This window comes from Ranitomeya imitator, chromosome 1 (assembly GCF_032444005.1).
Source record: "Ranitomeya imitator isolate aRanImi1 chromosome 1, aRanImi1.pri, whole genome shotgun sequence".
Classification (NCBI taxonomy): domain Eukaryota; kingdom Metazoa; phylum Chordata; class Amphibia; order Anura; family Dendrobatidae; genus Ranitomeya; species Ranitomeya imitator.
In genome coordinates this window covers 1084348911-1084367332 of record NC_091282.1, presented here as the reverse complement: position 1 = coordinate 1084367332, position 18422 = coordinate 1084348911, and the positions used below count along the sequence as shown (strand labels likewise).

Below are 18422 nucleotides of genomic sequence, written 5' to 3'. Positions count from 1 at the left end.
AATAACAAAGAATTTGTGTTTGCAATCATCTTCAGGAAGAAACTGAGTATTATCTGACAGAATTGCAGGGGTGTCAATACTTTTGGCCACGACTGTAGGTTACTTTAGGGGTCTAGTTTCCAAAATGGTGTCACTTGTTGAGGGTTTTCACCGTTTAGGCACATCAGGGACTCTCCAAACGCAACATGGCGTCCGCTCTTGATTCCAGCCAGATTTGAATTAAAAAGTCAAACGGTGCTCCTTCCCTTCCGAGCCCTGCCGTACGCTCAAACAGTGGTTTTCACCCACATATGGGGTATCGGCGTACGCAGGAGGAATTGCAAAACATTTTTTTATGTCTTTTTTCTCCTATTACCCTTGTGAAAAAAAAAAAACAAGATTGGGTCTAAAGTAAAATGTTCATTTATCCTTCCACATTGCTTCAGTTCTTGTGAAGCACTTGAAGGGTTAATAAACCTCTTGAATGTGGTTTTATGCACCTTGAGGGGTGCAGTTTTTAGAATGGTGTCACTTCGGGGTATTTTTTGTCATATGCACCCCTCAGTCACTTCAAATGTGAGGTGGTCCCTAAAAAAATGGTTTGGTAAATTTTGTTGGGAAAATGAGAAATCGTTGGTCATCTTTTAACCCTAATAACCAAAAAAAGGTTTAATTAAAAAAAATTGTGCTGATGTAAAGTAGACATGTGGAAAATGTTATTTAACTATTTTGTGTGACATATCTCTCTGATTTAAGGGCATAAAAATTAAAAGTTTGAACACTGCAAAATTTTACAAATTTTCATTAAATTTCCAATTTTTTTCACAAATAAACGCAAGTCATATTTTGCCATGATCATGAAGTACAATATGTCATGAGAAAACCGAATCACTGGGATCAGTTGACGTGTTCCGGAATTATCATCATATAAAGTGACACCTGTCAGAATTGTAAAATTTGGCCTGGTCAAGAAGGTGCAAACAGGCTTGAGGGTTGAAGAGGTTAATGGGTGCAGAAAATCTGCAACATCAAAAACTCACCAAATACCCATTGTGGGAACATGGCTGAAAAGGTTGGAATTTTACGTTTTCATATGAGAGAAACTGATGCCACACTGGTGGGAAAATTTGATGCACAACTGAAGAGCAGCTGAGAATCTAATCCTGCACACACAACCTGCAACAATAAGGCAAAAATCAAAGTTTACCACCAGATATAAATAGGTAAACACAAGTACACCTGCCTCCGAGCAAATTAAATATTAAGAAATCCCCCGGCCCAGATAGCAATCATCCACGGGTACTGAGGGAATTGAGCTCAGTAATTGACAGACCACTGTATCTTATATTCTTAGACTCTCTTGTAACAGGGGTGATGCCACAGGATTGGAGGATGGCTCACGTGGTACTGATATATAAAAAAGGTAAGAAGGTGGATCCAGGAAACTACCGTCCGGTAAGCCTGACATCAGTAGTGTGCAGTTTTTGAGGGCATTATAAGAGATGACCTGTAGAGATATATTGCAGAGAATGATATAATAACTGACATCCAGCACAGATTCATGAAGAATAAGTTGTGTCTAACTAACAAGTTCGGTTTCTATGAGGAGGTAAGTGCAAATCTGGATGTTGGTAATGCGGCTGATGTGATTTATCTCGACTTTGCAAATGCATTTAATACTGTCTTGGGTGGACACTGATAGCTTTGGGCCCCTGTACAAGAAATGTGTCTGGGCCCATCACCCTGCCCAGCATGCAACTTATGATGAGGACAATCTGGCCATAGGATGCCTGAAGCCTTGGGGTCTGAGCAACAGGCCAGATTGCCATCACTATCGCCACCCTACAAGCAATGGCATACATAGAGTTCACAGGGCACCATAGCAAAAGTTCTATTTGGGTCCCCACGCCACTAAAAATAGATTTTTTTTTTACTGAGATGGGGGTATATTACGTAAGCTACTTACTGGTAGCAGTGTTTTTCAGGAGCCCATGACAGCACCAGGAGAGAGCGGATCCGCCCTTCAGGGACAGGAAACCTACAGACATAAAAAGGGCGGCACCTCTCTCCCTCGTCAGTTGGTTTACAGAGCATGAAAGCACCTCCTAGGTTAGTAGCATATAAACAATTTTAAAACATGGTACAATTCACCCAGTGAATAAACTTAGGACTTAATGGAAAGAAGGTGTTGACCCACACAAGAAAAGAGGGTAGGGAATATAAGGGTGCTGTCATGGGCTCCTGAAAAACACCGCTACCAGTAAGTAGTTTACGTATTATTCAGTTGCCATGACAGCACCACGAGAGACTTTCAGAGAAGTAAAAGAGACTAGGGAGGGACAACTGCCTCAAGCACCCTTCCAAACGTGAGATCGGAGGAGCTACCAAAATCTAGTCTATAGTGCTTAAGAAAAGTAGATGGAGAAGACCATGTGGCCATCTTACAAATGTCTTCAATCGACACCTCTGATCTCTCTGCCCAGGAAGTAGCCATGGCTCGAGTGGAGTGAGCTTTTATACCTTGCGGGATCTGCACACCACCTGCTGAATAAGCTAAAGAAATTGCCTCCCTGATCCATCTAGCTAATGTGTTTTTGGACACTCTAAGTAAGGGTATGTGCACACGTCAGGATTTCTTGCAGAAATTTTCCTGACCGGACATTTCTGCCAGAAATCCGCATGCGTTTTTTGTGCGTTTTTTCCCAAATGCATAGAATTGTGGGAAAAACGCAGAAAATCCACAAAAATAATGAACATGCTCATTTTTTTACCGCGATGCGTTTTTTTGTGGAAAAAAACACATCCATGTGCACAAAACATGCAGAATGCATTCTAAATGATAGAATGCATAATGTATGCGTTTTTAATGAGTTTTTATAGCATTTTTAGCACGAAAAAACGCGATACAAATGGGGAATTATCCTTCTTCCAAGTGTTAGTAACCGAAATATATTTAAGAAGACATCTTACATCGAGCGAATGGAATTTCCGCTCTTTATCATTAGTGGGGTTAGAACAGAACGAAGGAAGAACCACCTGTAATCTGTGAAATTTTGAAGCTACTTTCGGAAGGTAAAGAGGATCAGGTTTCAAGATAACTATCTTCTCTAAACTGCATTTGTGGTTTCCACAATTCCCCCTTGCATATATGGAGGCTGTCTAGATAGGGCTTGTAGATCACTAATCCTTCTCGCGGATGTGAGCGCGACTAAAAGGGCCGTTTTAAAAGATAGGATTTTAAAACATACATTCATATACACATAGATACACATACTCCATATAGAATAATGGCCCTATATAATGCTCCATATAGAATAATGGCCCCATATAATGCTCCATATAATAGCCCCCAATAATGGCCCTATATAATGCTCCATATAATGGCCCCCAATAATGGCCCTATATAATGCTCCATATAGAATAATGGCCCCATAGAATGCTGCATATAGAATAATGGCCCCATAGAATGCTCCATATAGAATAATGGCCCCACATAATGCTCCATATCGAATAATGGCCCCATATAATGCTCCACATAGAATAATGGCCCCATATAATGGCCCCCAATAATGGCCCCATATAATGCTCCATATAGAATGGCCCCATATAATGCTCCATATAATGGCCCCCAATAATGGCCCCATATAATGCTCCATATAGAATAATGGCCCCATATAATGCATATAGAATAATGGCCCCATATAATGCTGCATATAGAATAATGGCCCCATATAATGCTCCATATAATGGCCCCATATAATGCTCCATATAGAATAATGGCCCCATATAATGCTGCATATAGAATAATGGCCCCATATAATGCTGCATATAGAATAATGGCCCCATATAATGCTCCACATAGAATAATGGCCCCATATAATGAGTTCTGGGCCAGGCCGAGGAAACCTGGGTTTGATGCAGGCCATAACTATGTATGTATTCTTAGAGTGAGACCAGTGGTCCACAGTCATTTAACCCCTTAAAAACACCAGTTACTTAAATGGGCACAATCGACTGCCCACTTTGATGCCAGTTCTGATGCCCATAACCCATGTGCGCCAGGCTGGAAAGACCTGGGTTTGATGCGGGGCTCCCTGTTCTATCTGTCTCCAGTGTGAGATCAGTGGCCCAAAGGCATTTAACCCTTTGATTAACACCCTTCAGTGCCCACTTTGATGCCCATATTTTAACACCCTTCGGTGCCCACTTTGATGCCAATTTTTGTGCCAGTTTTATAATTTTTCTAGCTGTTTTCAGTGTAGTCACATCAGGGCTCCTCGCTGCATTGTATGTTATTATTGTGATGCTTGTTTTTGTTGTTTAACTTAAAAAAAAAACAGTAAAGAAAAAATTGCCGACTAAGAAACTGAAGAATAAAAAACCAACTTCCGATCAGCCTCCTGCCTGGCGGTCACTTTTGTGCCCGGTATCAGAGTAGAGCGGGTCACATTTATCTGCGGTTTTTCCTTCATGTGAGGGATAAACTGCTGGAGGGAATCTGATCGGTTTTCTATAGGATCGTCCCCAGTCACACCAGATGTGCTGCAGCTCACCGGACCGCGCCCCACAGGACCCTGACGTTACCGCTGTGGCCATCACACAAGGCAGTGGCAGCCGTAACTGCCTGTACTGGCACTATAGCAGGAGCCCGCTGATGCTGTGCCCGGGCCAACACTGCGCATGTGCAGCACTAGCACACACTGCCTGTACTACATAGCCTCAGCACCTGGCTGAGCGCACACTACAGCGGCACACGTGACTGTCCTGTCACACACATCAGGCTGGAGAAGCCAACACACAGCGGGCGGAGCCCAGTGACCCGGAACAGGAAATGAGGCTGCTAATCTCCCAGTGTCACCATGGTAACACAACTCTTTCCATAGGGAGGGAGCGCTGAAGAAGACAGTTTTGACCCAACCAGCGTGCCGTAGCCGAATGACATCAGAGTCACATGACCTGGTAAAAAAAAAAAAAAAGTGAAGCTTAGGAAGCTGAGAGCTCCGGAGAGCAGAGGGCGAGGAGCGGGTCGTCCGATGGGAGCGCGGTGAGTGTCCGCCCTGCGGCCTGATGGGGGATTGTGTGCGGGGCTGTAAGCAATCAGCGGGCGGTCCGAACAGCGCCCCCTGTGTCCAGTGCCTGTCAGATGGGGCAGACTCTGTGCGAGGGACTCCGGTGCCCTGCAGACGTGTTTACACTCCGAGGTAGTGTGTGTGTGTGTGTACAGTGTGTATGTACAATGTGTGTAGTATGTGTTTGAACAACGTGTGTGTAAGTGTATGTACAGTGTGTATATGTGTGTACATGTGTATGTACAATGTGTGTGTAACTGTACAGTGTGTACACGTGTATGCACAATGTGTGTGTAACTGTACACTGTGTGTCCACGTGTATGCACAATGTGTGTAGTGTGTGTATGAACAACGTGTGTAAGTTTATGTACAGTGTGTACATGTGTATGTACAGAGTGTGTATGTGTGTACATGTGTATGTACAGTGTGTATGTGTGTACATGTGTATGTACAGAGTGTGTATGTGTGTACATGTGTATGTACAGTGTGTATGTGTGTACATGTGTATGTACAGAGTGTGTATGTGTGTACATGTGTATGTACAGTGTGTATGTGTGTACATGTGTATGTACAGAGTGTGTATGTGTGTACATGTGTATGTACAGAGTGTGTAGTGTGTGTACATGTGTATGTACAGAGTGTGTAGTGTGTGTACATGTGTATGTACAGAGTGTGTATGTGTGTACATGTGTATGTACAGAGTGTGTAGTGTGTGTACATGTGTATGTACAGTGTGTGTGTAACTGTACACTGTGTGTCCACGTGTATGTAAATTCTATACCTACACACTCACACAATGTTGCAGTACATGTCCCGTCTGATAGACACTGAGCACAGGACACAGCGGGGCCAGAAATGATCTGCTGATAGGAGTGTGGCCAACAGAAGTTTTATCCGCAGTGTGGACATTCTTTGACTCTTGTGGCTCAGTGGTTAGCACTGTGTTGTGGCTCAGTGGTTAGCACTGTGTTGTGGCTCAGTGGTTAGCACTGTGTTGTGGCTCAGTGGTCAGCACTGTGTTGTGGCTCAGTGGTTAGCACTGTGTTGTGGCTCAGTGGTTAGCACTGTGTTGTGGCTCAGTGGTTAGCACTGTGTTGTGGCTCAGTGGTCAGCACTGTGTTGTGGCTCAGTGGTCAGCACTGTGTTGTGGCTCAGTGGTTAGCACTGTGTTGTGGCTCAGTGGTCAGCACTGTGTTGTGGCTCAGTGGTCAGCACTGTGTTGTGGCTCAGTGGTCAGCACTGTGTTGTGGCTCAGTGGTTAGCACTGTGTTGTGGCTCAGTGGTTAGCACTGTGTTGTGGCTCAGTGGTTAGCACTGTGTTGTGGCTCAGTGGTCAGCACTGTGTTGTGGCTCAGTGGTCAGCACTGTGTTGTGGCTCAGTGGTTAGCACTGTGTTGTGGCTCAGTGGTTAGCACTGTGTTGTGGCTCAGTGGTCAGCACTGTGTTGTGGCTCAGTGGTCAGCACTGTGTTGTGGCTCAGTGGTTAGCACTGTGTTGTGGCTCAGTGGTCAGCACTGTGTTGTGGCTCAGTGGTCAGCACTGTGTTGTGGCTCAGTGGTCAGCACTGTGTTGTGGCTCAGTGGTTAGCACTGTGTTGTGGCTCAGTGGTCAGCACTGTGTTGTGGCTCAGTGGTTAGCACTGTGTTGTGGCTCAGTTCAGTGATTTTCAACCTTTTTTGAGCCGCGGCACATTTTTTATATTTAAAAAATCCCGAGGCACACCACCAACCAAAATGGCACAAAATGGTGCGTCCAGGTTTGAGATGAAAGTCTGCAGTCATTCTATGTGACTGCAGGCTTCTGAATTCTCACAGCGCAAGCACGGCACACTTTCAGGATTCTCCCTTGCCGGTGGCCAGAGTGGACGGTCATGACAGCACAAGTATGTGATTTGGATACTTCTGGTCACATTCTAACTAGACGTGTCCGGCCTCAGTCAATTCATTTTCATTGAATGAGGCCACACATGTCTAGTCAGCAAGTGACCACATGTATGTAAATCACCAACATCAGAGAATTATGATAGCAGTGTGCACTGTGAGAATTCAGAAGTCTGCAGTCACATAGTATGACTGCAGACTCGTCACAACCTTGGACATCCCCTTTAATGTTCCTAACAATTAAAAATGAGAATTAGTATCACAAAAAAAACACATTTACATCCAGGTACCTGATAGATGACGTTGTTTGTGGAGTCGCCTCTTTCTTTTCATCTTCACCTTGTCCAGATGCCATGATGACTCTTCTCATCCACCGGCAGAGCTCGTTTCTGCAGACTTCCATCTTCTCCTGTCTTCTGCAGCACATCCCGACACAACACCCTTAAAGATAGCAGTGTTATTATAATGCTCCGGAATAACAATATCTGCCCTAGGCTGAGCCCCTGAGTAAATAATTGCCCCTCACTTTATTCCCAGCACATAATATGACCCTCACTGTCCCTCTTATGGTACATGCCATCCACACTACCCTCTCTCTCTTTTCTATACTTCACACTGCCTTCTCATACGGTGTCCCTCATAGAGAGCCCAGTCTCTCTACTGTGCCCCTTCATTACACTCCTCCTACTTGGCATACTGTCTCCTCCTGGCTGTTACCCTCACACTACTCAGTATCTATTATGTGTCCACTCACACTTTCATCCCCCCATACTGTCTGCACACATTTCTAATAGCCTCCTCATGTACATCCCCCCCCTGCTAACATACCCCTTTGCTCTCTCCATATTTCCTCCTCACACATTCCCCCGACTCCCCATACTGTCCTCACACATCCCATCACCGTTGCTCCCAGTACTGTCAGCACACATTTTTCCCCTCGCTACTGTGTCCACCCCCATCTCCCCACTCACCCCCACAGAATATATCCACTGCCCTTCCGATAGAATAAATCCATCCCCTTCCACAGAATAAATGCACCCTGCCCCACACATGCTAAATAAATTCCAGCCCCCCCCCACGTACACACTGAATAAATCCCCCCCACACACTGAATAAATCCCCCCCACACACTGAATAAATCCCCCCACACACACTGAATAAATCCCCCCCACACACTGAATAAATCCCCCCACACACTGAATAAATCCCCCCCACACACTGAATAAATCCCCCCACACACTGAATAAATCCCCCCACACACTGAATAAATCCCCCCCACACACTGAATAAATCCCCCCACACACTGAATAAATCCCCCCCACACACTGAATAAATCCCCCCACACACTGAATAAATCCCCCCACACACTGAATAAATCCCCCCCACACACTGAATAAATCCCCCCCACACACTGAATAAATCCCCCCCCACACACTGAATAAATCCCCCCACTCACTGAATAAATCCCCCCCACTCACTGAATAAATCCCCCCCACGCACTGAATAAATCCCCCCCACGCACTGAATAAATCCCCCCCACGCACTGAATAAATCCCCCCCACGCACTGAATAAATCCCCCCCACGCACTGAATAAATCCCCCCCACGCACTGAATAAATCCCCCCCACGCACTGAATAAATCCCCCCCACGCACTGAATAAATCCCCCCCACGCACTGAATAAATCCCCCCCACGCACTGAATAAATCCCCCCCACGCACTGAATAAATCCCCCCCACGCACTGAATAAATCCCCCCCACGCACTGAATAAATCCCCCCCACGCACTGAATAAATCCCCCCCACACACTGAATAAATCCCCCCCACACACTGAATAAATCCCCCCCCACTTAATAAATCCCCCCCACACTTAATAAATCCCCCCACATACTCCCCATTAACCCACCCCACGCTGAATCTTCGGTGTCTTCAGCTCCACAGCACAGGAGCACTTACCACCAAGTCTCTTCTTTCTCCTGCGCGCCGGATAGTGACGTCAGCAGCGTGATCACATGACTTGATCACGCTGCTGGCGTCGCTCTGACCCAGCGGTCAGAGCCTCAATTGTACTCGCAGCCGGTAGATGTCTGCGAGTACAATTGATCTCCGGGAGCCGGCGCGCTGCAGCTTCTCTGTGCCGGCTGTCAGCTTGACAGTCAGCACAGAGAACAGCTGACTCCCGTTCCCCGCGGCACACCCGACCATGTGTCGCGGCACACTGGTTGAAAAACACTGGCTCAGTGGTTAGCACTGTGTTTTGGCTCAGTGGTTAGCACTGTGTTTTGGCTCAGTGGTTAGCACTGTGTTTTGGCTCAGTGGTTAGCACTGTGTTTTGGCTCAGTGGTCAGCACTGTGTTTTGGCTCAGTGGTCAGCACTGTGTTGTGGCTCAGTGGTTAGCACTGTGTTTTGGCTCAGTGGTTAGCACTGTGTTTTGGCTCTGGTTAGCACTGTGTTTTGGCTCAGTGGTTAGCACTGTGTTTTGGCTCAGTGGTTAGCACTGTGTTTTGGCTCAGTGGTTAGCACTGTGTTGTGGCTCAGTGGTTAGCACTGTGTTGTGGCTCAGTGGTTAGCACTGTGTTGTGGCTCAGTGGTTAGCACTGTGTTGTGGCTCAGTGGTTAGCACTGTGTTGTGGCTCAGTGGTTAGCACTGTGTTGTGTGAATAAGTCATGTGCTAGTCCTCGGTACTGACCACACATATATTTATACATATAGATGAGATCCCCCTGAGCCGTCTTTTTTCTAAGCCAAACAAGCCCAACCTCTCCAACCTCTCCTCCTATGAGAGGCCTCCATCCCTTGTAATAATCTAGTTGCCCGTCGTTGATACTGATGGGGGATCTATATTGTGAGCCCCAATGGGGACAGTGATGGCAATGAACATCTGTAAAGCGCTGTGGAGTTAATGGCGCTATATAAGAGAGTAACCTAAATATGTTCTGTGTTTTGACTAGAACAATTCCTGTTAACTTGTCGCTCTCAGAGACCTGACTGTGGCAGCAGTAAGGAGCGCTGCTCTGGGAGACTGATGTGTGACGGGCCCTTCATCAACTGAGCCACTCGCACTGGATCAATGGCTCTTACTGGGGGAGAAGTGACTGAGAGCCGAGCAGCTTCTGTACCACCAATACGGCTACACGCTAGGACTACACGGCAACTTAGGTCACACAGCAGCGGGGCACGGACCAGTCACATGACCAAAATACTGGTACACACTAGGACTACACGGCAACTTAGGTCACACAGCAGCGGGGCAAGGACCAGTCACATGACCAAAATACGGCTACACACTAGGACTACACGGCAACTTAGGTCACATAGCAGCGGGGCAAGGACCAGTCACATGACCAAAATACGGCTACACACTAGGACTACACGGCAACTTAGGTCACACAGCAGCGGGCACGGACCAGTCACATGACCAAAATACGGGTACACACTAGGACTACACGGCAACTTAGGTCACATAGCAGCGGGGCACGGACCAGTCACATGACCAAAATACTGGTACACTCTAGGACTGCACGGCAACTTAGGTCACACAGCAGCGGGCACGGACCAGTCACATGACCAAAATACTGGTACACGCTAGGACTACACGGCAACTTAGGTCACACAGCAGCGGGCACGGACCAGTCACATGACCAAAATACTGGTACACGCTAGGACTACACAGCAACTTAGGTCACACAGCAGCGGGCACGGACCAGTCACATGACCAAAATACGGGTACACACTAGGACTACACGGCAACTTAGGTCACATAGCAGCGGGGCACGGACCAGTCACATGACCAAAATACTGGTACACTCTAGGACTGCACGGCAACTTAGGTCACATAGCAGCGGGGCACGGACCAGTCACATGACCAAAATACGGCTACACACTAGGACTACACGGCAACTTAGGTCACGTAGCAGCGGGCACGGACCAGTCACATGACCAAAATACGGGTACACACTAGGACTACACGGCAACTGCATCCAGCTATGATTCAGCAGTCCGTAGTCAGTGGGCGCAGACTTTACTTCTGAGACTGGTCTGGACTGGATTGTGTCTCCTCTTGGAGTCCTGTGAGGATTGAGGCTATGCCTGCACCACACTGTGGTCACACTCTGGCCGTTGTGGTCACGCTCTGGTCGTTGTGGCCACGCTCTGGTCGTTGTGGCCACGCTCTGGTCGTTGTGGCCACGCTCTGGTCGCTGTGGCCACGCTCTGGTCGCTGTGGCCACGCTCTGGTCGCTGTGGCCACGCTCTGGTCGCTGTGGCCACGCTCTGGTCGCTGTGGCCACGCTCTGGTCGCTGTGGCCACGCTCTGGTCGCTGTGGCCACGCTCTGGTCGCTGTGGCCACGCTCTGGTCGCTGTGGCCACGCTCTGGTCGCTGTGGCCACGCTCTGGTCGCTGTGGCCACGCTCTGGTCGCTGTGGCCACGCTCTGGTCGCTGTGGCCACGCTCTGGTCGCTGTGGCCACGCTCTGGTCGCTGTGGCCACGCTCTGGTCGCTGTGGCCACGCTCTGGTCGCTGTGGCCACGCTCTGGTCGCTGTGGCCACGCTCTGGTCGCTGTGGCCACGCTCTGGTCGCTGTGGCCACGCTCTGGTCGCTGTGGCCACGCTCTGGTCGGTGATATTTGCAGAATTGTCCTGATTCTCTTGGATGCGAGAATCTACGGCCATCTGCACCCGCTCATAGACTACCATGTTATAAAAGTATCCACTTCAGCGGGGGCTACAGGGCAGCTGGTGTCTCACTACAGCAGTTTTCACAAAAACCAAGTTGCAGTTGTATGTGGTTGTTTGTGGCTTTCACTGAAGTCTATGGGAATAGTGAGTTGGGAGCAGTGACGGAAAATCAAACACGTTGAAAAATGTTTGCACCTCTGTGTCATGGTCGGGCCCCTATAGGAAATCATTAGATACAATGTCGCCTGGTATCCCTGACCTAATGATTTCCCAGGAAACGTTTATTACTGGATCAGGCGGGATGGAGAAAGCGTCGTCTGTTACACTGTTCCTTACCATTTTTTGCAGTGTAATAACATATATTAACCAGACAGATGCCAATAATACAATTTTTTTTCCCCCTCTGTGTGGCAATAGAGCCTTATTTAAATATTTAGTGTTTTGGGCGACTTTTCGGCATACACGTTAAATGTAGGGCAAAACCGAGTTTGAGCATGGCCTTGTAACTGCTAAATCTTGCTCCATATCCCATAAATGAATGTATGGCAGGGCTCAGCTTCTATCACATTCTGTCCTAGGCAGGGATACATTACATGACAAGCTCACCTTGGGAAAGGATTCTGCCTAAAATAAAAAAAACTTCTGGCTAAAATTAACTGCTGCCATCGGGATTTTATAAATAGAGTTTTTACAGCAAAGTGCACAAACATGCAAAAATATATTAATAATTTGAGGGCCAACAGCCCGAAACACCGTGTCTGCGAATTGAGATACTGATTTGGCTTTTACCCTAAGTCATATTGCACGACTCGTTAAAGGGTTGATTGTGACTTGTAGGATCGCTACTTCCAACAGGTGGCGCTGTAGAGTATAAGTCCTCTTTTTCTCAGAAGAGGCAATTTGCATATTATTTTTTAAGAAACTGATGTGTTTCTTTTCTATCCCTTTCTGTCTTGGGCTCACACTATATATTGTATGTCTCTATCCTACCTCTGTAATGTCATCAGTGAGATTACTGTGGATTCCACCATTGTGGTTTTTCTAGATTTCAGCACATATATTAGAAGACAAGGCCTACTATCTAATTGTATGGGCGCTTCCCAAGTTTTCCCATCTGGTGCAGGACTGGGCATGTTTATTTCTACATGCCCAATCCTTTCATCTCATGGGTAATTTTGGCACAGGGGTTCTGACAACAGTTTATTCCGCTCTACCCTTCGTAAAAGCACCATTGCTCAGCCAGTGTGGCGGTTTATCGTGGATAATGGAGATCTAAACATTATCTCATCACCTACGCCCATTTTTAATGAAGGCCTAGCTCTCCTTTTTACATATAGACTAGATGGTGGCCCGATTCTAACGCATCGGGTATTCTAGAATATGCATGTCCACGTAGTATGTTGCACAGCCCACATAGTATATTGGCCAGCCATGTAGTATATTGGCCAGCCATGTAGTATATTGGCCAGCCATGTAGTATATTGGCCAGCCACGTAGTATATTGGCCAGCCACGTAGTATATTGCCCAGCCACGTATGTAACAGGTTAAAAAAGACTTAAAATAAAAAATGAACATATACTCACCTTCCGAAGAGCCGCTTGAAGTCCTGGCGCCTGTGCAGCATCAACAGTAAAAAGTTGGTCACACAGGGTTAATAGCTGCGTTAATGGAGTGCGTTACACCGCAGTCCATTAGCTCTGCCATTAACCCTGTGTGAGGGCTGACTGGAGGGGAGTACGGAGCGGGCACTGACTGCAGGGAGGAAGGAGCTGCCATTTTGCCGCCGGACTGTGTCCCTGTCGCTGATTGGTCGCGGCAATACAGCCACGACCAATAAGCGACTTGGATTTCCATGACAGACAGAGGCCGCGACCAATGAATATCTGTGACAGACCAACAGACAGACAGATGGAAGTGACCCTTAGACAATTATTTAGTAGATGATTTTTCACGTATTACAAAAATACGGACCCAAGTTCCATCAATGTTTTCCGATCTGATTTTTAACAGTTCTTCAGTTTTTACCATCAGGGTTTTTCACAAATGATTAAAACCAATAAATACGCCCTCTGTGTGCTCTCTGTGCTTCTCATGGACCCATTGATTTGTATGGGCAATTTTGGTCCACAATTCTACTCAAAAACAGACATGGTTATAATATTAGTATTTTTTTCTAGTCACCTTCCACGACAGCCACTTCGGAGGTTGTCTTCCCCGCCCTAATAGGGGACAGGAACACAGAGGTTAAATACCCCTCCCCTTCCTGCACCACCAGTGTTTTCCTGTCCCCTATGGGGCATGAGGAGATTCTGAAGGGGCTGCCGTGGCCGGCGACCGGAGCTCCACTTACCAGATAAGCCGGGCAGCATGGAGGTCGGGCATTTCCTCCTCAAAAACGCTGCTCCCGTCTCCTTTCTTCGGAGGGACTCGGGACCTTCCCGCCCCTCCTGCGCTCTCTTCGTGGGGTAATGCGGGGTGGTGACGTGCGTACCGGGGGCCTCCTGTAGCCCCCCGGTTCCCTCCTCCCTGGCTGCAGCGCTGGAGGTGGCGCGCGTCCCGGAGTCTGTGGCCGGCCGATGGCTGGGTCACTTCCGGGTTAACGCGCGTCACTTCCGGTTCACTCAGGTGCGTTCCAGGATGAAGCGCACGCCGGCCGGCAATGGCGTCCGAGCAGCAGATACGCCATACAGGCAGCGTTTTCGGGGGCGTTCCAGGACCCTACCTCAATCGGGCAATATGGGGGGGAGGAGCACTATGACGCTGGGCCATCGATCCTACATAAAGAGATCCGGGTAGCAAGGTAAGCTGTCTGACTGTTACACTACGTGACGGACATGGACGGTGACAGACCTCTTGCTCTGCATCTGCAGATGCCAGCGTTCCCCCTCCTACCAAAGTAAGTAGCAGGTGTCGGGCCCAGCTATCCCGTATATATGTATATGCATGCATGTGTATATATAGCTGTATACCCCTAAGTGGCTTAGCAAACCCTCTTTCAAGTGTGTATGGCCAAACTCCCATTAACATAAGGGAAAAAGCTCTGCTAGTCCTGTACGGATGAGGTCCTACGCGCTGAACAACCCTCGCTGCTGGATAGCATGAGATCCCTCATTAAAGGTGAGGTCCATTCTTCTATGGCCACCTTCTCACAAATGTCGGTGCCTCAGCCTCCGACTCCAAAAAAGAGGAAAAAAGCCCCAGTAGAATCCGACCCAGACCCGGAAAAAATCGAGTCCTCGGGTTCGGAAGATAATTGGGAAAATGAAGACTCCACTTTTACCCCCACCTTTAAACCAGAAAACAAAAAATACTATTTTAATTCTGAGGACATGAGTGACCCAATCAGTTTAGTAAGAGGCACCATGGGGGTAGAGGATGAAGAAGTTACACTCACAGTACAGCATGAGATGTTTGAGGGTCTGAAACCCAAAGATCAAAAAGGATTTCCAGTACATAAGAATTTACGAGATATAATTCTGCATGAATGGGACCTCCCTGAAAAGGGTCTGACTGTGCCATCAGAGCTAAAAAAACGGTGTCCATTGAACGGGGATAACTCCTTGTGGGAGACCCCAAAAGTGGATGTACAGGTGTCCAGGGTAACTAAGAAAACCGCCCTTCCCTTTGAGGACTCTTCTCAACTCAAGGATCCGATGGATCGTAAAATAGAGTGTTTATTAAAAAAGTCCTGGGACACCTCCACAAATTTACTAAAGTCCAATATAGCCTCCACTTGCGTGGCCAGATCTCGATTTGTCTGGTTACACAAGCTTGAGGATCACTTGACACAGAGCACCCCAAGAGAGGAGATTTTAGACTGCCTACCCTTGCTACAGAAAGCAACGGGGTTCCTAGCCGATGCTTCTGCTGAATTGTTCCGAGCAGCCGCGAAAGCTGCCGTCCTCTCTGACTCATCCAGGAGAGCACTTCGGATAAAATCCTGGGGAGGCGATTTTGTCTCCAAGTACAAATTATGTAGCATACCCTTTCAGAGTCATAATGTATTTGGACCCGTTCTGGATGATATTTTGGATAAGGCGGCAGATAAAAAGAAATCTCTCCCTGAGCAGAAGATTCCTAAAAAACGCTTTTTTCGTCCCTCCCGTGACCAATCTTCGCAGAGAGAAAAAGGCAAAACGGGAAGGTGGAGCTATCCCAAGGGAGGCAGGGGAAAAAATATCCTGGCCCCTCAGGCCCAGCAAACTCCAGATAAGCAATGACTGTGCTCCGGTCGGGGGTCGACTCTCACGCTTTTTCACCAAGTGGCAGACCATCTCCACAAATCAGTGGGTCCTTCATACCGTTCAAGAGGGACTAAAAATAGAATTCGTGAGACCACCCCCACAATGCTTAAGGATAACCTCCCTTCAAAACCCAGACCTCCAAAACTCCTTGTTACAAGATCTACAAAAACTACTGCATTCAAATGTGATCTCGCAGGTATCGAAATTGGAAAAAGGACGTGGTGATTATTCACGCCTTTTTCTGATAACCAAGCCATCGGGGAAGAACAGAATTACCATAAATTTGAAACCCTTAAACGAATCAGTCCGGTATAGGACATTCAAAATGGAGACAGTCAAATCAGTAATCCCCCTCATCGGTCAAAATTGGATGATGGCGACTGTGGATCTGAGGGATGCGTATTACCATGTGCCAGTCCACCCAGAGCACAGGAAATTTCCTCAGATTCGCAGTCTCCAAGAGTCACCAGATCGAACATTTCCAGTTCAATGTTCTCCCCTTCAGCATCTCATCGGCCCCACGGGTTTTCACGAAAATTATGGTGGAAGCAATAATCTTCATCCGTCAACAAGGAATATGCATCGTCCCGTATTTAAAGGGAACCTGTCACCCCGTTTTTTCAGTAGGAGATAAAAATACCGTTAAATAGGGCCTGAGCTGTGCTTTACAATAGGGTATTTTTTGTCCCCTGATTCCCTACCTATGCTGCCGAAATACCTTACAAAAGTGGCCTTTTTCGCCTGTCAATCAGGCTGGTCAGGTCAGATGGGCGTGGTCACAGCGCTGTTTCTCCCCCACATCTTGCTTAAGTTCCCGTTGGTGGCGTAGTGCTTCTCGCATGCGCAAGTGCCGAATGCACTGAGCAGCTGTAGAAAAAGAGCGCGCTCACCGCTATTCAGCGGTTTCTCGGTGGGCGCGGCCATCTTCCTGAGGCCGCGGGTGCGCAGATGGAGTCTCCTGCTTCCCGGGGCTTCAGGAAAATGGCCGCGGGATGCCGCGCATGCGCAGATGGACATCGAGGCGACCATTTTCCTGAAGCCGAGATTCAAACTCGGCTTCAGGAAAATGGCCGCCGCGATGTCCATCTGCGCACGCGCGGCATCCCGCGGCCATTTTCCTGAAGCCCCGGGAAGCAGGAGACTCCATCTGCGCACTCGCGGCCTCAGGAAGATGGCCGCGCCCACCGAGAAACCGCTGAATAGCGGCGAGTGCGCTCTTTTTCTACAGCTGCGCAGTGCATTCGGCACTTGCGCATGCGAGAAGCACTACGCCACCAACGGGAACATAAGCAAGATGTGGGGGAGAATGACCACGCCCATCTGACCTCACCAGCCTGATTGACAGTCGAAAAAGGACACTTTTGTAAGGTATTTCGGCAGCATAGGTAGGGAATCGGGACCAAAAATACCCTATTGTAAAGCACAGCTCAGGCCCTTTTTAACAGTATTTTTATCTCCTACTGAAAAAACGGGGTGACAGGTTCCCTTTAAACTACTTTGTTATTATGGCTCCATCTGCCCCCCCGTCTGGAAACAGACGTATCAAAGACCCTAGAGATAATACAAAACCTGGGTTGGATCCCAAATCTGGAAAAATCAGAGTTCCATCCCTCCATAAGAAGGAAATTTCTGGGAGTGCTACTGGACTCGGAAGTAAGAACATTGTTTCTGCCCAAAGATCATCAAATCAACCTTGTCCGCAAAGTAGCCAAATTCAGAGGCCAGCGTGCACCGACCCTCAGAGAATCGATGTCTGTACTAGGGTCCCTGACCGCATGTATACAATCAGTTTCCTGGGCCCAGGCTCACACTCGAGCTCTCCAGACGTACGTGCTCCTACATTCCAGGACATGACAGACTCCATTGAGTCAAAAGATTCTTCTCCCTGGCCATGTGAAATCAGCTCTAAAATGGTGGCTAGATTACCAAAATCTCCAGAGAGGAGTCAGCTGGGATCACCTTCCCCTAAAAAACACTCCGCTCAGATGCCAGCAAAAGAGGCTGGGGTGCAGTGGTAGAGGGTTTCCACTTTCAGGGACAATGGGCATCGAATATCAGCAGCAGCTCCTCGAATCTAAGAGAACGGAAAGCTGTAGAGGAAGCCCTAAAGGCGTCATCTACACTGATCAAAAATCATCACGTTCGTATTTACTCGGACAATATGACCACGGTAGCCTATCTACGACACCAGGGGGGAACAAAGTATGCCTCTCTAAAGGAAGTAGCTGCAAGAATATTTTTCTGGGCAGAGAAAAACCTTCTATCGGTCACTACGGTACATCTGAGGGGGTTGGACAACACTCAGGCGGATTTCCTCACGTTCATCCAGGAGAGTGGTCCCTAGACCAAACAGTGTTTCAATCCCTAACCTCAAAATGGGGTACTCCAGAGGTGGATCTATTCGCCAACAGGCAAAATGCGAAGGTAGAAACATTTTTCTCCCTTCATCACAAAGACAAGGCACAGGGAATAGATGCCTTCTCACAGCAGTGGAAGTTCAACCTTGCATATGCCTTTCCTCCCATTCCCATGCTGGCGAAAACTCTGCAAAAGATCAGAGCGGACGGAGT

At 47.8% G+C, this 18422-nt stretch overlaps 1 protein-coding gene across 2 annotated transcripts in view; it reads left to right on the top strand.

Annotated features, from left to right (window-relative positions):
- The first annotated feature begins 4918 nt into the window (after positions 1-4918).
- FBXO8 (F-box protein 8) overlaps positions 4919-18422 on the top strand; it is a 68121-nt gene continuing 54617 nt past the window's right edge. Inside the window, exon 1 of one of the 2 annotated variants that reach the window (XM_069744244.1) lies at positions 4919-5023. The gene's annotated coding sequence lies outside the window, so the exon portion shown is untranslated. The remainder of the gene's footprint in view (positions 5024-18422) is intronic. The other variant, XM_069744245.1, reaches the window with a different exon arrangement.